Source organism: Ostrea edulis, chromosome 7 (genome assembly GCF_947568905.1).
Source record: "Ostrea edulis chromosome 7, xbOstEdul1.1, whole genome shotgun sequence".
Classification (NCBI taxonomy): domain Eukaryota; kingdom Metazoa; phylum Mollusca; class Bivalvia; order Ostreida; family Ostreidae; genus Ostrea; species Ostrea edulis.
This window is the reverse complement of record NC_079170.1, coordinates 66081285-66102011: the sequence shown is the minus strand read 5'-3', so window position 1 is coordinate 66102011 and position 20727 is coordinate 66081285. Positions and strand designations below refer to the sequence as shown.

Here is a 20727-nt window from a genome sequence, read left to right as displayed (position 1 = left end):
ATCCTATTGTTTTTTTGTTTGTTTTTTTTTTTATTTTTTTTTTTTTTTGCTAAGGTTATTACCATTTTCATATAAAGAACCGTTTATAAAATTCAAAAAATAGCAATATATAAATATTGCATGTAGTTGAGGTGAAATTTCTCACCCCGAGAAAATCATTGTCAACCGAGGCTTTAGATTTATACTTACATGTATAACAAACGATCACTACAATGCCTAAATGTAAATCCATGTACATATGTTAGTCTAATTTAACATATTTGATTTAGTATATCCTCTTGCACTAACTTTCATGTTAAAAATTAGTTCTTTCCACTCTTGTTGATAACGCAGCATGCATTGGGTCAAATGCTGTCTGACGTGTTTCATACCGATTGTTAAGCCGTTCTTGGCACACTGATTTTGACTGTGGATAACTCCGTTTACCTGGTCAGGATATAGGGCTCACGGCGGGTGTGACCGGTCGACAGGAAAGTACAAGAACTGACTTTTGAAGCGGTGATTGTATTGCATACGCAAGAACAAACTGATAACGTGACCAAATTCATGTTACACGAAATTGAACATCGATTTCATTAGTACTGTCATATAAGGAAGTGCATTAGCAAATGTAAAACTTGACAGACTGGACATTCAAGCACACTATACAATGTCTGCATCATGACCTCTATATACAACTATGGTCCCCGTGTATAAACAGTAAAGCCCACTGAAGCGATAGCATAAGACAGTCGCTATAAATAGCCGCCGTCTAAAAACACCAAAGGAGTTGGCAATTTTAACAAAAGAAAGTCTTTTATGGAAACAATTGACACTTAGCAAAGTTTAGGTTATTTTGCAGGAAATTAATTGCCATTCTCGACCCATTTATAAGTCAGTCTAACTTTTTTCAAGAATCAGTTGACAATTTCAAATCAATGCTGTAATGTTTTTACCTGTGTTTCAAATAATATTTTGAGAAATGTGCCGATATTTGATACTTTTTCCCAACAATTCAATGTCTTATCAATACTCTTATGTATTTATCTGTGTTCCAATAATGTTTTGCGATATGACATCGATATTTCACTTTTTATTCTCATCAAATTAAACAGTTACTATTTTGTTTAATAGTTTATTCATGTTTTTATTGTTTAAAAAATATAGGCTATACATTACGCCATTCAGAAAAATAATAATCTTCTTAGGACACTTCTATAAATCGGACATAGAGTTTCGGACCAAAATTTAACTCCCAAAAACTTCACATTTAGGTGAGTATCTACGGTATGCTGTTAGTTACAAACAATAGCATAAAATTTTGTACATCATTAAAGCGTTTGAATGACTTCATTTCAATGTTTAACTAAAAAGAAAACTAAGAACCGGGAATATATATATTCTTTCCGGAAACATCCAGCAAAATATAATCAAGGGTCGCAGGGTTATAATTTAGGGTCGGTCGGGTTAGGCTAATAGCGGAAATCCAACAGATTATAATATTGGCCTGAGTAAAGTTTTTATGAACACACTATGTAAGGAAGCGGAAGTTAAAACGAAATGGTAAATCCATGAAAGGTAAAGATCAATTTCATAACTCCTACAAGCAATACAAAATAGATAGTTGGGCAAACACGGACCCCGGGACCCAACAGAGGTGGTATCAGGTGCCTAGGAGGAGTAAACATCCCCTGTTGACCGGTAACACCCGTCGTGAGCCCTATATCCTGATCAGGCAAACGGAGCTATCCGCAGCCAAAACCAGTGTGCCAAGAACGGCCTAACAATCAGTATGAAACATGTCAGACAGCATTTGACCCAATGATAGGTTGCATCGACGAACTAACCCTAACCTTGACCACCACAGAATTTGCGAAATACTGACTTTTATCGAGACTGTTAAAACCCTTGTATCATCAACGTGTTTGTCAGTAGCCTGCCTCGATTTAAAAACTGACTATACGCAGAACAAGCTCTTGCGTATGGAATCAGTTGAGAGAAACAAACACCATACGCAGGCGAATATGGAATACCGCCACACAAACTTGGGAAGACGACGATGAAGAAGCTGAAACCATTCCGCCTGTCATACAGTTGAGCTGTCAGTTCGCCGTTATTGTCTATTTTTTAATAAAATATCTAAGTATGAAGCAAAAGTGGACGAGCTCAAAGGGATATATCAAATCGACATATGAATGAAAGTTATTATTGTTAATAGACAAAACGTCATCAATATATCGAAATGTCAAATTGAAAGTCACAGCGAGAGATTTTTTCTTCTCACGTAGAAGTTTTTGAATAAATTCTGCTTCATATGAATATAAAAACGGGTCAGCTAACAAAGGAGCACAATCTGTGCCCATGGGAATTCCAACAGACTGTTGGAAGACCTGGGGGTGCGTTTTACAAAAGAACTTACGACTTACGACCAACTTTACATACTGGAATTTACCAGTTTATTGTAAGATCATTCACTCCCAATGCAAATTTTTTTAAACAAAAATATTGAAAATTAAGACTTAGAAAAGTTTTACTTCATTCATTCAAAGTAATAACTGTGTAATAGAATTTAAGACATGCGACTTTGTCGTAAGTTGTTTTGTAAAACGGGCTCCAGAGCACCAAAGACCACGGAGATATTGTCAATGAGGAACTCTAGCATATTTTTTATTTCAACTTCAGAGTACTTGTGCGTGGAATCAGAGTGGTGTTTAACAAAGTAAGGTTTTGAATGACTGATCACTAAGATATGAATATTTCCGTTTTCCAATTTTGTTTGAAGTTTCTCCTTCACAGCTGAGGACCAAAGATAGGGGCTTGGTAGAGCACTTACTGGATCCAGCAATGTATCTTTATTTATAAGGGTTTTTGTGTAGCATAGGAATCCAGTATAGGTATGGTAACTCATATTCATTCGATCCATTGACTGTATATCGGTTTATCGCAAATTTCGCACTGTTTGAGCTGATTAAAAGAATTCTAATATATCTAATAAGATAATGACAGTAGGCCTTACAACGTAATTTTCTAAATGTACTCATTAAAGATATAGATCATTATTTCTTTGATTCGCGCCAGTACTATTCATTTTTCATGTACTTTCTTTACTTTTCCTTTTCCATGATTTCAACGGTAAGAGAGAACAATATGTGTGTATTTTCTCATTAATTATTATTCAATTATCTAAAGTCATCACATGATTCTAACGCATACATCGTTACCTTGCAACAATAACGTGGGGTGTTACCGTTTGACTGCCGTTTAGGCACCACAGCAGGACTCAAGCTGCCCATCGCATTTGTCGCATTTTGCGATTTTTTAGGGGGAAAATGCAACAGAAATGCGGGAACTGTGACACGGACATTTCATACTTTTAGCAATCGCTGCGCCATTTTGAATTTCAGCTCTTGGCATCCAAACAGCCTTGGGGCTGTTTTACCTGTAAGAATGTTGATACTCTGTCGCATAGGAACAATAGACCTAGGGGTGTCTTGTTTATTTAGCAGTTTACACCACACAAAGGGTTGATCCACTATGTGTAGGTGGGTGTAGATAAAATGAACTTTGCACATGCGAGTTACCTATACCGGTATATCGTAATATACTGGTGAGATACCCCGAATCATTACTGGGGAGATACCCAGAGTCAATACTAGGGAGATACCCCGAGTCATTACTGAGGAGCTACCAGTTTTGGACTGGGTGGAATAAAAGCGTGTGATTATGCACACAAGCTAGTTAATGGAAGATACTTCCGTGTCAATAAAAACATTAATTTTGATTGATCTGTTCATCACAGTACAAAAACAATTTCATCTAGAAAGTTAATCTATTGAATGTTCAACTATATTTTCTAATTTATTGACGGTAGGATAGATCTAGTGTATAAATGAATGAATGTTGGGGAAATTACATCATTAGGTCTTTGGTTTGGTCTAGTTGGAAAATGGTAACGAGGAAACGCAAAATTGTAGGTTCTTCTGAAATTGCTAGGTTGTCATCTTTTGACCTCATATAATCTTAAGCCATTTAAAATTTATTTCAGACTTTGTGAAGTACCTTTTCCACTACATGATGATTTTCACTAAAGGACCAGGCACCTTGTCATTCTGCATTTCAAGATGAAAACAGGAGGATTTATTCTTTCATGAATTCTTTGTGAAAAATGTGATGTTGTGAAACTATGATGATGTGTTATGTATTACAGTAATTAGTCTACAGTGAGTTTGTCATCATTGATTTTTCATAGACTGCTAATTTAATGTTTATGATGAATACCGTATGTTATTTACACTACTAACATGATAAAATAAACATATATATAGAAACCCATTTCTTGTCTTTATTCAATGTAGCCAGTTATAGGCTATGAAATATATCTAGATTTTTCTGTTATGAAATAAAATTGACTCAACTTATCTATAACAATATATGGAAATAAAACCATGACTGTGCTGCAATGTCATCTAGACTTGCTGAAATATAATTTCCACAATATCACATTAGTGATTTATGATAAAATCTAAACAAAGCTATGTTCTATACATGGTGTAAGTATATATATATATATATATATATATATATATATATATGATGTACAGACTGTGGACAAAAGTATTCGCACGGGCGATGGCGGCCATTTTGTTTATCAAAAACGCTTGACGGTAAATAAACATGTTTTTGAGTGTCTGAACAGGACAAATAACTTGTAAATGCAAACATATTGTAAATAAACAATTTGTTTCTATCAATAATCAATAAAAATAAATAAAAGAATTTCAAGTACCTTAATACTTTCGTGATATACCCTCGGGCCCTTTAAACTTGGCACACTCGTTGTCGAAGGGTGCAAGGGTGGAGATTTTGTATAATTTACTGTAAATGAAGTCCAGATTTCCAGAATAGTGTGATACAGTTCATCACCAGAATTTAATGTACAAATGTGACATTAAAGCTTTCTTTTAGTTACCAGCCATATTTTTTCTACGGGGCATAAATCAGGTGATTGTGTGGGCCACTTCAGTGCTGGAATTTGTTTGTCAGTTTTGTAATTGGTTGAAAGACAAGATCAATGAACAGGTGCATGGTCATCCATAAAAAGATAACTGTCATCTTGAAAGAGTTTTGCTATACAGACCACAAGTTATCTACGTGTTTTTCAGAGTTATTCATGTTGCTATATGTATTGACTCTGCAAAGAGTACCAACGCCATGACACGTAATGCATCCCCAAATATTTTACCAGTTTCGGGGGAAAATACAGTCCGACAGTCAAGATTTAAATCACTTCTTTTCCATACTCGACAGTATTTTCCAAAGACAATCTGGCACTTGTCAGAAGAAATTATCATTTTCAATTCATTTTAAACGGTCCAGTTTATTTTACCCGCACACCATTGTACACGTTTTACACGACTGAGAACTCGGACCGTATTTTCTTGATACAAACACATCTTTAGTATCCATTTCTGTCTTAAACATCACCAAATAGTTTTCTTTGAAATATCTGCATTGTTATTTTCATTATATTTTTGTAATGTCCGACAGTGGTCTTTTTCTATCCAACTGTGTCTATCTAACAAGTCTTCGTTCTGCACGTGCACTCACCAATTTCTTTCGTCCACTTCTTTGTTTATTTTCTGTTGCACCTCGCTCTCGAAACTTATTCCAAGCTCTATACCCATTTGATATAGGAACTCTTAATAATTTTCCAACTTCTTCGGAACTTTCTCAGCCCTGAACTAATGCTGCAATGTTTTCTTAGCAGCCTATACCGAGTTCCGATGTTTACAACCCGTTTTCTAATCACTACCTTGCATGTATAAACAGAGTTGCAGACGAACACAAACATTATTACGTCATATAACTGACCTGCAACGTTTTAAATAAATCATCAGTAAAAGGATAATTCATGTATGTGCAAAGAGATATAACCCGCAATGTACGCTACTCGATAAACACGTTTGAAAAATGACGCGATCGTGCGAATACTTTTGTCCACAGTCTGTATATATGTAAAACTTTTATCTCTATTATGGCCTCAACCTACCCCCATGATTTTTACAAACTTGAATCTGCACTATGTCAGGAAGCTTTCATGAAAATATAAACATCTATGGCCCAATGGTTCTTGACAAGATTTTTAAAGATTTTCTCTCTAAATTTGTCTGTAAAACTTTGATCCCTTATTGTGGCCCCATCCTACCCTCAGGGGGTATGATTTTAACAAACTTGAATCTGGACTATGTCAGGAAGCTTTCATGTAAATGTAAAAAATTATAGCCACGTGATTCTTCAGAAGATTTAAAAGATTTTCCCAATTTATTTGTATGTAAAACTTTGATCCTCTATTGTGACCCCATCCTACCCCTGGGGACCATTATGTTAACAAACTTGAACCTGCACTAAGTCAGGAAGCTTTTGTATAAATATCAACTTTTCTGGCCCAGTGGTCCTTGCGAAGATTTTTAAATTACCCCCACCTTATTTTTACGATTATCTCCCCTTTGAAGGCCCTTCATTTGTGCAAACTTGAATCCCCTTCACTCAAGGATGATTTATACGAAATTTAAATGAAATTTGCTCAGTGGTTCTGGAGAATATAAAATATGAAAAGAATACGGACAGACAGACGGATGGGCAGACGACAGACATAAAGCGATCAGACTTTCAGCTCATGTGAGGTAAAAATGAGAGAGAGAGAGAGAGAGAGAGAGAGAGAGAGAGAGAGAGAGATGCCATTTTTTGTGTCCTCGAATGACAGTGCAATTTCATTTGAGACGAAGGAAATTTAAAGTACATGCTTGGGAAGGAAGCATGTAAAATTCGTGCAAAAGTAATCTATTCTTTCCTTAGTGTAAATGCAGAGTGGTGTGAAACGGGAAATCACTTCACGCCTGAAAGCACACCGATACCCAGGTTAGGTGATTGACAGCTAGGCCGGTATTAAGCATCAATCTGCTAATCTCTTATCTTTTTTATTTGCATTTCCATAGGTGCAATGCATTATATCACTTAGAAAACAAATGGTCGTGATTTTATTTAACTGTCTATCACAACCACACACACTCACACATATCAGGTCTTTTTTGCAAGTTTTTTATCAAGAGGAATGTGTTAAGAGTAACTTGGCGAACAATAAGCCTATTCATGATTGGGCACCAGTCGCGAATCGGGAGTTTAAAATCCACATGAATGGTATATCCGTAGTTACAATAGATACAGTACCGTACTAAAACGCTGTCCAAAATATTTAGAATTCAAAACAAATATATAGATCATACTTCAAAGAATGATATTTAATCAAAATTATCATCAAAATTTGTTTCACAGGCAGCATCATGTATATCAGACATTAAGCGGTTTTTACCACACAGATAATTACACTGATACCTGGAGTACCTAAGGAACCAAATGACATTGCATATATGCTCGCAACATCCAACAATACGTGCTCCGCATTTCCATTGACATATCAACTGATGTTAATGAGAAACCTCACATGTTTTGTGGTGTAAATCAAATGTGGAATAGCGTTTTCTGTATGGTGCAGTATTAAAGCTTTGACTTGGATTCATCCCCCCCCCACAACAAATGTTTTTCAACAGCATTTACAACCTACTGATACTAATATACCGAATATGATCAAGGAACCAGCGCTTGCCTCTTCCGGTACAACTCTGAGGCCGGTTTTACAGTTACAGAATGCACATTTGCTGTTAAATTTCCCATCAAATTCAAATGGGACAGAAACAGACATGATTTGCTTTTGTTTTTATACTGAGCTGTAGTTCATTGTTCCTTTTAAACAGTCTGCACCAGTTGGTTGCATATTTGGCTTTTGTCATGATCTCTTCAAATAATTTCTTAAGCATTGTTGAAATTGTTCTCTTTGACATTCTTTCAACGTGTCGTTTACATAAACAACATCCATACTTCACAGGAGGTCCCATACTTGTTTACAATTATTCACTAGCTGTATGTTGGAATCTATTACTTGTGATCGTCATTGAGACTGCATAAACTTAATAATCATGGCAAGCATATTCATTAATAAGAAAAAATAGGTATTCGAATCACATATATGCAATCTGGGCTTGTCCAAAACTTCAGTGAGACTGCCGCTATACCACCTCGGCTATCCATCCCTTGAAAAATTTCCGTATATCAAGCTATTTAAAGTCACCCGTCGTGAACATAGAAATTTTCTTGACAATACGTCAAAAGTTATACACAAAAAACCTTCAAGAAGTAAGATTTTTTCATAGAGTGGGTCAAGTCCCCATACTTTCATTTACAAAACATATTACACCTTAACATGTACCAACATATTTTACTTAGTTCGCAATGGAGACTTCGCCCACTCCAATTGAAAATCTGTTTGGAGAAATCAAATTTATTGTTATTTTGTGCGTTTTCCGTGTATAGATGATTTTAAGTAGGATTTTTTCACTGTAACTTTGAAATGGGCACATCGAAAAGGCATTTTTGGAAACTATGAATTGATTGTTTTAACTAGAATGCAATTTTATCTTTTTCTGGAGAGTTTCAATTTTAACTTTGATATTTGCCCCTCTGTGGGTTCTCGACTCGATAAAGTCACCCATCTTCTTTTGATCCAGTTTGACCCCTGCCACAGGGGCTCATCACGAACTTGTCTTTTCAAATTTTGACACAATCTTCACTATGATTACATGAACCCCTGTGATAAAGAGCTGCTTGAGTTTTAGGGTATGAGTTGTTGTTTTTTTTCGGAGAGATCTAACCGAAAGTAAAAATTTTGCATTTCCTTCTCTTTATCTATATTCATTCAAAAATATATTTACCTGATTGTGTCGTCTTTGATAACTGTATACCGTTTTGCCATCAAAAGTCAGCTCCCTGTGTGCTTTACAATGTTCTGATCCGTAAGACATCTCGGGTCCGTCGTCAGTTTGCACGGGTGGATGTAAAAGTAGTCCCAAGCTAAAACGGGGTGGATGTAAATGTAGTCCCGGACATATGTCCCGCGATGTCCGATATTGATGTTCGCTGAATTATTGTTATACATTAGTTCTTCAAATATCTTACTAAATCTGTTTTAAGACAATCACCAAGAATTATCATTGTGAATTTGGTGTAGGTAAATTCCCTAATCATTTAATAAATGGCATAATTAAAGTGTTTGTCTTAGTAAAAACTATGCAAAATCGTACAGAAGCAAGGTTCTTCAAAAACAAAATCATATCCTCTATGTGGAACCACATATCAATAAGAAACATTTTGGCAATATCTTTTGGACTCATAGTTCCGTCGATTATGACCTTTGCCCTTAGGCTCCTGGAACAGACTCTGCAGACTTCAGACTTTTGTGGAATGTGTGACGTCACGCAGACTTAGACTGTGGAATGTGTGAGGTGATAAATAGAGGACATCTATATTGCGTGTTTTGATATTTGGTTTATCCAACTCGTTGCTATGGTGTATTTATTCGCGAGGCTTGCCGAGCGAATAAATACACCATGATATCAACGAGTTGGATAAACCATATATCAAAATACGCAATTTTATAGATGTTCTATTTATCTCATGCGTCTTCTTTTCACTTAATTTTGAGATGATCACCAGTATGGTAGAAACAGCTGATTGAATTTGTTTTGAATCCGTGGCTCAGACGTCGTGCTTATCTGTCTACCTTACGCGGGGAAAAATAGTGCGCTTATAAACCATTAATATACAGTACAAAAGGGCATTTGTATAAAAGAAACCATGGATGAAAATTGTTTTAGAAGGGATTATAGTTTATAATTAATAATGGTTTTGCCATTCCAACAAAGTAACAAATATTGACCGAGTATTTATTTTTTGACGTAGGCCTGACCTTCTAATAAAAGTTTGATGTCGTCGTCGTTTTGAAATAAACAATTGTAATAACGAATTAACGATCGATGAAAGTAATATTTTAATGCAGCTGTAATGGTGGATGATTTATAGTGTCTGTATTTGTTATTAAGTCATTGTTATTTAATATCTAGTCACGTACTGATATGGATTGTAATATTTATAATGTTGTGTAACATTATGCTATTTCTATAATAATATTATATTTCTTTTAACGTCGGGTTCGTTGCCGACTTTGCGCATGTGTTGAGTCCCTATATGTCCGCCTGCACAATATGTCCGCCTTCGCTATATGTCCGCCCAATTTTGGACCAAGCTGTCCTTATATGTCCGCCTGCACAATATGCCCGCCCAATTTTGTTTTCAAAAAGTCTCTATATGTCCGCCTGCACCATACGTCCGTCCGCCCAATTTTTTTCAAAGTGTCACAATATGTCCGCCTGATTTTTGAACGAACTATTACAAAATATCCACCTATATTAGAATTTAATCATTTACTATATAACGTCCGTGAAAAAGACATAATATTTTAAATTCTATCTATACAAAAGACATAATTCGACGTTTGTATAGTAGGGAAGCCTGCTGAGGCCATTACATAGAAAGGACCTCGTTTTTTGTCACGAACGGACCTCGCAAGCTCGGTCCGTCTACCCGCCAAAAAACTCGGTCGTCATATTTTCCCATACAAAGTCTATAACCTATAATGATTATTGCGTTTAAACGCAATCTTTTGCGTTGAGAGTAAATAATTATTGCGTTTAATCGCTCTGTTGTGTCCGACGTACTTTATTTTAATTAATAGCCACATATCGCGTTGTATGTAGTTCCGTTAGCGTGACAGTGTTTTTGTTGTATGCTATTATTAGATCAACGACATGATATCTTTGGCAGGACTGGATTTTAATTACGTTTAACGGAATGTGTTTTTGTGTTAGCGTGACTATGCGTGACAATTTTAGTGCGATTACCTTCGTGTTGTTTAGAGTTACGTTAAACGACCGCATGTTGTGTGTAGTTGCGTTAGCGTGAATATACGTGTTGTTTATAGTTGAGCGAAACCATGGAGTGTTGTGTGCAGTACCGTTAGCGTCTTGTTTATGCCTGTGTCACATTACTAGCGGGTACCGGGCGAGGTATAGGTATCGGTGGGGGACCTGTCAAGATCTAACACCGTAGGGACACATTTCCAAGTCTGCCGGGTGATTAGCTCTCCTCATATACCGCCCGCACCTCGGGCGGGACAAGGAAGGCAGCCGTGTGTTTACCGGGCGGGGAGCGTATGGAATGATGGTGTTGGTGGCCGCCCGATATCCGTAAGGTTATCGGTAGGTAACCGGGAGGGGTACGTCCGGTACCCATACGGACATCGTACGGACTAGGTACCCCCGTGCGGTCACCGCTCGGACACCTGAGGGGTATCGGATGAAGCCCGGACGATGTCCGTTCTGAGAACATCCGGGTATCGTTCGGTGACCTTTGCCTTTTCATGCGTGTTAAGTGCAATTAAGGCAATTGCAAACTGGTGTATATATACCTATCGTCATCGTCATCATCTCCAACATCATCATCGACGCTGTTGCCATCAACATTGACATGGCCAATCCTCCGAGGCATCTGAGACTGCCGTTCCTACGTCTACAACTCGCTGAAGCACGTGAGCGTTATCTTACGATGGGGTTGACATCGCCAGGATTTAACTCCGCGCTAAAAGCTGCCGGTGGGGTATACGGGCCCTGAATGGCGTGTTCTCACCGCATGGTCCCCGGTCGGACACTTTTCAGATTTTGGCATTCTCAGGCCGCTCAGAACCCGCTACCTAGTCGGATACCTAATCGCAGTGTAATGTGACACAGGTATTACTTGAGTGTTGTGTGTAGTACCGGTAGTGGGTTGTTTTTTTTTTTATATATACAATTGCGTTAAACCATTGAGTGCTGTGTGTAGTACCGATGACGTGTTGTTTACAGTTATGTTAAACCATAGAGTGCTGTGTGTAATACCGTTAGCGTCTTGTTTACTTGAGTTTTGTGTGTGGTACCGTTAACGTGGTTTTTTAGGGGGTTTTTTGTGGTTTTTTTTTTTTTTTTTTTTTTTTTTTTTTTTACAGTTACTTTAAACCATTGAGTGTTGTGTGTAGTATTGTTAGTGTGTAGTTGACTGAGTAGCGTCAAACCGTGGAGTGTTGTGTGTAGTACCGTTAGCGTGTTGTTTACTGAGTAGCGTTAAATCACGGGGCGTTTTGTGTAGTACCGATAGCGTGATGTTTACAATTACATTAAACCATAGAGTGTTGTGTGTAGTACCGTTACGTGTTGTTTACAGAGTAGCGTTAAACCATTGAGTGTTGTATGTAGGGCCGTTAGCGTAAAGTTTACAATTACGTTAAACCATTGAGTGTTGTGTGTAGGGCCGTTAGCGTGTTGTTTACAGTTACGGGAAGACACTATTGAGTTCAATTGCTTGAGCTTGACTTCGTTTTGTTTATTTCATGTGCTTGTTAGACCAATGGCGACCTGAGTATAGGTGCGTCAGCGTAAGTTTGTGTTTGTTACAATTTAATCATTGTTAAACCAGCGACGTGTTGTTTGTGACTGCGTTTGCACAAGTTCGTGTTGGTTATCATTCCATGTTATTGTACGGCCGACAACATTTTGTGAGGACGTAGTTGCTTAAATGATTTAATGTTATTGTAAGACCAACGATGTGTTATTGCGTCTGCGTGACTTAAAGCTGGTTATTAAATTACGTTATTGCTAGTACGAGGACGTGTTGGGTGTATTTTGCTGCGTAGATCTGACTGTGTGTTGGTTAGAATCTAATGTTATTATTAGACCAGCGACATGTTATTAGATTGGGTTCGGTTGGCTATAATTTGTGTTTCCTAACGTAAATAATAAGAACATATGGCATATGATAACACTACGTTAATTTAAACTTCGCGAATATGGGACACAATAATGTTGTGTTCTCTCGCATAGGCCTAAATAATGAGAAACTTGAAGTGTGGGGCGTTGTTATGTCGTGTTGTGTTGTCTAACGCAAATAATAAGAAACATGAAATATGAGGCGTTGTTTTGTCACATAATAACGCAATGTTTATTTGAATGAGTGTGATGCAACTGTGTTATGTTTAAAAACTTCTAAAAGTGTGAGGGGTTGTTATGTCATAGAATAACGCAATGTTTTCTCGATTGAATGTATATTTTTCTGCACAAGTGTATAGGATAGTGATGCGCCCATGTTGTGTTCCCTAACGTAATTAATAAGAAACGAAGTGTGGGGTGCTGTTATGTCATGGAATAACGCGATGCTTACTTGACTGAATGTGTGATATTTTGCTACACGAGTGTATGAGCTAGTAATGTAACTTTGTTGTGTTTTCTTGTGTAAATTTTTTTAAAAAAACCTTGAAGTGTGGGGTGTTATGCCGTAGAATAATGCAATGATTAATTGTAATTATAATTTTTTGCGCATGTGTATGACCTAGTGCGTCCATGTTGTGTTAGCTAACGTAAATGATAAGATTAAACTTAAGTGTGTGGCGTTGGAATAACGGTTTGTTAACTCAATACGGAAGTTCCGAGTTCCCCAAGAGTTATTTCCCTTTGTCGAACTCTTCCGTAAATTATGACGTAAAATATGATGACAGTGGGTACATTTGCTAATTACTATCGTTGTATTATTTCTTAAAAGATAATATCCAGAGTTTCTGAGACCATCCTATCTCAGGGGAAAGGCAACTTTAGTGAGTTTAAGAGTATTGGATAACAAAATGGCTCAAACAAATACTGTTAATTGCCATCTTTCTTTGATAAAAGCGTCACTCATGTAGAAGAGGAAACGAATAATGATTTAATAGCCAATTTGATTATCTTATTCAAACAGATTATGCTTGATATGGCCAGAATATACATACCAGTGATTGATATAAACAAAAGTTACGCTTTTATTACATTAATCGTACGTAATCGTTATGTACAATGCCAGTCTACGATATAATGTATACATTGTGTACCCACCATACATCATAAAATGCGAAAGAGTTCGACAAAGGGAACTAATTTTTGTGTAACTCGGAACTTGCGTATTCCCCGCGAGTGTATGACGTAACGTTGTTGTGCTTTCTTACATGAATACATGTAATGAGATGCTTGATTAGTGAAGCGTTATAGACTGTTTCACGATAACTTTCGCACATGCGCATAACTACTTCCGCAGGGCAAAGCTATATCTAACGCCTTTTAACGTACGAAGTACATATTTCAAGAGAGGAGAATAAATGGTTTTTATGTGAAAGTGTATGTGTTTTACCTTTGATATGTATTTTGGGGTTCCGATGCTGCGTTCTGATAACAATTAAGTAATATATTTTTAGAAATATACTTAAAAAATGTGCATTGAACTTGCTACCCCATAGGTATACACTGGAACTTCCGTGTTTACATTGACAACAAAAATGGCAAACCGGGAGATTTCTAACACAAAAAGATGAAAACCGTCAATGTTCTTATGGCTGAAATACAGATAAAGTTAAAAATGTATGCATGTGGAGGAGTCATCCCAGATATTTCAGGCAATGACACCCCCCCCCCCCCCCCCCCCCACACACACACACACACACTGTACTTCATATTTAACACTATTGTCTGATGCCACGCTCATATTGTCGCTTAAAGAAATTTATAGACACATGATTTTGAGACTAACGGAAGAAGGGGAACGGATAGAAAACCACAGAAGACTAGAAAAGGTGGTACAACACTTTGAAGCTGGTGATTTGTCACAAATAATGACAGTACAGGTATCAATTCAGTAATCAATATTTTAATAATAATTTTACATATAGGTCTACCATTTTTTTTTTAGCGCAAACAAGATATACATTGACTCACGCAGTGAATTAGAGAAAAAATTAAACCTTCAATATAAATGTTTTAAATATAGAATTATTTATCATATTATCTTGAATGCTGTTTGTCAATGAAAACATTTCACCCTTAGTTTAATGTTATAGGCCTAGTGATTACTTATACAAAATCATGTCTAATAAATGAACTACATGTACTAAAAATCTACATTGCACATGTGTACTTATATATAAATTAATATACACATATACAGAGACATACCCAGTATATATTAATTATAGCCTAGAAATTGCCAAACACAGTAAAGTGAATAAAGAAAATGAATTAAAAACAAGATAAACAAACCACTCGCATATATATCTGTATTTGAGCAGAACACACATGTACATCTATAATTAGACTATTAATCATGATTTTTTTATTATTTTTTTTTAAGATATAAATCCTTGGATTACATCTGACAGAATATTCTGTTTGGCTTCCATGAAGAAAACCAGGTATAGTGTGCATGTGTTTGCTAGAGAGGAAAAAAGTATGCTATGCATACTGTGAATGTCCTTTTGGGTAAGAGATAAGTTTTGATCTGGATCAACAAACCTATTTATAATATATTTTGTTCTAAAACTCTACTGGTATTTACAGGTACATTTAACTTTTAAAACTCCTTGGATTCAATATAGTCTAGCACATTCCTGCAGCCATGCACCAAGCTGAGTAATGAATGGGAGGTGGAGTTCAGGGAGAGGAAAATAATCAACAATATGTCATCCTCAGATCCTAATAAAAAATCTTGATCTGGCTAGCTCCATGCAGCATTGAAAGCTGCTAAAAGAGTTGTTTCCCAAAACTGGTAACCATTATTTTGAATTTCAATCAGACATAAAAAAGTCAATACAATAATTATTAAATTTATTTATTAAAAACATATTTAATGACAAACACTTTTAATCATTTAAAGTGCAAAACATATGCACACAAAATTGATAATTCACGGATGTTTATTTTTCAGATGTGGAATATCACTGACAAAGCTCCTGACATCATGGAAAGTGAGGTGAAAGTTGGTGTGACTGAGAATCCTGTAGGAAAAAAAAGAAGATGAAAGCTCTGGTCTTATCTGAAGAAAAGTCTGTTTACAAGAATGAAAAAGACAGAATTTGATGAACAAGACTGCTTGATTTCTAAACAAATATTTCTTTATAATCTAAAATAACTCTTAATTTGGTAAAAAATAAAACACAGACATGTTCCTTTGAATAGGTTCCAACTGACACTCCTAAACATGCATTGTAATTACTTTATCTGTTTCCTAAAGTCTCGAGCCTAACAGTTCATATTTTAAACTCTTATACTGATATTGATTACCATTTCATATGTATTCACATAACATTATCATTATCCACTGTCTCTGAAACTGGCACTGCCCTTAGATGTGTGAAGCAATTGAATTCGGTTATTTATTATTGTATATTTCATTTTGTTAATGCACATCTTGTTTCGGTCAGTATTTCATATATATAATTATGATATGTGCAGTGCAGAAATGTGAAATCTTTTTTTATTTTTTTTTTGAAATGTGAAATCTGACAGAATTAGTACTTCTGAATAATTGTTATTTATTTATATTGTTATAACTAATTGCTACTTAAATTGTACATGTCTCTCAAGGGCCCTTGATTGGTGAATAAACATATATATATATATATATATATATATATATATATATATATATATATATATATACATATGTAGATAAAATATGTGTGTTGCATAATGAAAAATCAAGTAATAAGTCAATAATTTGAATTTCTTCGGCTTAAATTCTAAATTAATCACTTACTTGAATTACTGTCTTACGATAAACAAAAGTACAGAATCATTAAATTAGAAGCAGATGCTAATTTGAATCAAGACATTCTTGAAATACATGCATATGTACATGTATTATCCATCAAATGAAATATTTTTATAAATTGACTAGCTTCTTTAATGCTAATACTTTTTACCTTTTTGAATATTCCTTCTGGTTGCTTGGTTCTGCATTTCTGCATCAACAGACATATCCTTATGAGAACATGGTGGGAAAATAATTCTCATTCTAGGGATCTGATATCACTGTGCCAAACCACAAAGTGCCCAGAACACACATAGACATATAGGAATGTTCATTCAGCATGGGTACAAATCCATCCAGATTCAGTGCCTCAACCAATTTCAACGGTTAAGTGTATCTTTAGGAAATCTTAAAATTAAATATGTATGCAAAGTTAAAATCTGCTATACATTTATACATACAGACATTCGCTCAACTCATGTAAACAGACTTTCACAGTGTATCTTAGCCACTGTTTATATGATAAAAAATATGAAGCAACCTCCCCTGCGTAGAATTTATCATATGTAAAGATCTGTACTTATGTGGCAACTATAAAAATTTCGTCTGAGATTGATTTTACAAAGTGAAATTGATTTAGCGATCATTTAACCATGCAGCCCTCATTCATGTGGTTACGTTTCTGATATGAATTTCGAATGAAAATGAATCAAATATCTTTCAATTCACCTTAAAAAACTTCTTCCCTTTTCTTTTCCTCTCGCATCGTCTCGATTAGAACACCTGTACACACTGCAACAACATACTATTGCAAGATCTATGAGTTGATCAAAACGAAAGCAGCGTTTTCCGTAAAATGAAATTTGCCCTGCGGAAGTATTTATGCGCATGCGTTGACAGCAGCTCCGCAGTTACCGTGAAGGACTCTATTATTTTGTATATTAACGCTACGTCATCTTTTAGATATCCGTGATTGTATGAAGTAGTGAAGCAACCATGCTGTTTTCTAACTTAAATATTTAAAAATAAAAAAACAACTAAGTCATATATCTTTGACTGAGAGTGAGACTTCTATATGCAACTGTTTTAGCTAGTAACACGATTGTGTTGTGTTTCCTGATGTAAATCATGAAAAACTTGGAAGGGTGAGGCGTTGTTATGTCACACTAGTATTTGTTTTCTGACCTGTTTTTATATTCATATGAAGCAGAATTTATTCAAAAACTTCTACGTGAGAAGAAAAAATCTCTCGCTGTGACCTTCAATTCGACTTTTAGATATATCGATGACGTTTTGTCTATTAACAATGATAGCTTTCATTCATATGTCGATTTGATATATCCCTGTGAGCTCGAAATAAAGGACACCACAGAGTCGTCCACTTCTGCTTCATACTTAGATATTTTATTGAAAGTAGACATTAACGGCAAACTAACAACTCAACTGTATGACAAACGGGATGATTTCAACTTCTCCATCGTCAACTTCCCACATTTATGTAGCAATATTCCATTATCACCTGCATATGGTGTTTATATATCTCAACTGATTCGATATGCAAGAGCTTGTTCTGGGTATAGTCAGTTTTTAAATCGAGGTAAGCTACTGACAAACAAGTTGATGGTACAGGGATTTCAACAGTCTCGACTGAAGTCAGCATTTCGCAAATTCTATGGTCGTTATAACGATCTAGTTCGTCAATACAATCTCGCATTGGGTCAAATGCTGTCTGACGTGTTTCATACCGATTGTTAAGCCGTTCTTGGCACACTGATTTGACTGCGGATAACTCCATTTACCTGATCAGGATATAGGGCTCACGGCGGGTGTGACCGGTCAACAGGGGATGCTTACTCCTCCTAGGCACCTGATCCCACCTCTGGTGTGTCCAGGGGTCCGTGTTTGCCCAACTATCTATTTTGTATTGCTTGTAGGAGTTATGAGATTGATCACTGTTCGTTATCTTCACCTTGCATAATGAGATAGTTGAAGACCATTGCATCTAGTAGGTCATATTTAATTAAAGTATCTCGACAATATTATGTAATCGTTACGTTTTAGGGGCATGGTTAAAATTTTAAAAAATCATTTTTAAAATTATTTTCCCATTTTAAATGTTTACAATGCTTAATAACTAAGATATTTCTAATGGTCAACAAAATTTGAATGACAATTATATTGAGAGATAAAACACTCACAATTTTTTTATTGATCGGTTAATAACTGCAGATACATGTTTAAAACGAAATCAGATGTTACAAACACTAAAAACTATTTAATTGTGCTTAGAATAAACTTGTAAATTGAAAAAAATAAATAAATCTGCTTTGAACGAAACTTTTACTAGTATATTTTAGTTGTGTAAACAAAAAATTATACGAGCCTTGCTTACATCACAAAGAAATTAGAATTGTGATCTCTTTGCAACTCGAAATTAGGAATATATGTACCATAGTTAAGCATTGTAAACATTAAAAATGTAAAATGAAATTTGAAAAATTTCAGCTCAAATCTTGACTATGCCCCTCTAATGATAAAACATAATCATAATGGGTATGGGTTTTTTTTCATACTTGTGAATAATTATTACCGTTTAGAGGTAGAACATAAGATTTGTAGCTTAAGTGTTTAAATAGTGTCATTGGGAATTCTTATTAATCAATCAATACTTTTAGAGTACTAAATGTTATTAACCCATACTTATGGTACTCACCACCTCTTCATCTTGAACCGACAGGGGTCAGCAAATTGATCGATTTAGGAACAAAACCCACACCTGTAGCGTTATTTCATTGGCGAATACATGATATCACGTGTCGAATATCCACACATTACGCAATTAACGGAATTCGGAATGGGGACAAGAGAACGGCGCGACATCCTCAAAGTATTCCCTCTTTAGGCACGTTTCCGGTGTTCCTGCACTGTGTAGTATACACACCCTATCGGACACCTGTCCGTGACACCCCACTCCTTACCGGTAAACGGAAAAAAAGTCACAGGAAAAAAAGTCACAATATGTATAAAGAGCGCCTATGACCACACCTAGGAAAAAAAGTCACAATTTGTTTTGTTCAAAATTTTTGATTGTTTTTGCCTACACCAAGGAAAAAAAGTCAAAATATTTATAAAGAGTGACTTTGACCGTACATAGGAAAAAAGTCACAATTTGGGTAGGAAAAAAAGTCACAATATTTATAAAGAGTGTTTTGTTTTTTTTTTAAATTGATGCCATTTTGTCTACTTATACAGGAAATACACTGTCTAGAAAAGGGGAAAGGTGCCTTATGAAGCCACTAATTAATCTCAACAGTCCCTGTCAACAACTGTTGTAAATACTTAAAAGTTAATTACTTTTTATTGAGGTTATTTGTTTGTTTTAACATTGAAATATATAAACTCTGTTGCAAATGATTAAAAAAACATGGGATCTTCTAACTTTGAATCATATTTAAGTAAAACTTTTCTCCTTATATAATATTTGACTTTTTTCTATATATACATGTAGTTTTCTTTCAAAATATATATACTGTGACTTTCTCCCCCTTTGTATATGTGACCCTTTTCTATCAAAATATATACTATGAATTTTTTCCTATACATATAATATAATATATATTATGAATTTTTTTCCTACATCTATGTGATTTTTATACAAAATGTATATTGTGACTTTTTTCCTGTGACTTTTTTTCCTGTGACTTATTTTCCTGTGACTTTTTATCCGTGACTTTTTTTCCTGTGACTTTTTTTCCTACATTCTCCTTACCTGATAATTGGATTATTATCGAAGTCATCAAAAACAATTTTCTTTAATCTATAGATATTCCCACGCCTTCAATGTTCCCCTGTAACCTTCCAACTGTATGATGGTCTGTTATTCATTGATATAATTCGAAGTAATGAATTAATTGATAAATTTGACATTTTAGATATAAAAGAGCTATTTTATGATTATTTTGCGGGTCATTTTTTTCATAATAGTGCCTATATAGAAAAGCATTAAATATTCATATTGGTAAAGGTTTTACGAGAATGGACAAATTGCGAAGATTTTTGAAAGCGAACTTAATTCATGCTCACATGCATATACATGTATAGTGCAGACTCGTTTTAGAAATATAACCCAACGACAATGAAATAATAAATAAAAATATGGATGGG

The 20727-nt window shown here is 35.4% G+C and overlaps 1 protein-coding gene and 2 long non-coding RNA genes across 3 annotated transcripts in view; 1 reads left to right on the top strand and 2 right to left on the bottom strand.

The window, feature by feature from the left end:
* Positions 1 to 8950, bottom strand: part of LOC125653288 (uncharacterized) — a 49233-nt gene extending 40283 nt beyond the window's left edge. Inside the window, exon 1 of the mRNA XM_056145125.1 lies at positions 8805 to 8950. The gene's annotated coding sequence lies outside the window, so the exon portion shown is untranslated. The remainder of the gene's footprint in view (positions 1 to 8804) is intronic.
* Positions 8951 to 15061: 6111 nt separating this feature from the next.
* On the top strand, positions 15062 to 15806 carry LOC130048431 (uncharacterized). The gene is made up of 2 exons (XR_008797220.1): positions 15062 to 15579; positions 15739 to 15806. It is a non-coding gene; the product is annotated as an uncharacterized LOC130048431 (long non-coding RNA).
* Positions 15626 to 17565, bottom strand: LOC125654840 (uncharacterized). Its single transcript, XR_007362486.2, has 3 exons — positions 17293 to 17565; positions 16736 to 16971; positions 15626 to 15808 (listed from the first exon to the last, which is right to left on the bottom strand). It is a non-coding gene; the product is annotated as an uncharacterized LOC125654840 (long non-coding RNA).
* Between the last annotated feature and the right edge of the window lie 3162 nt (positions 17566 to 20727).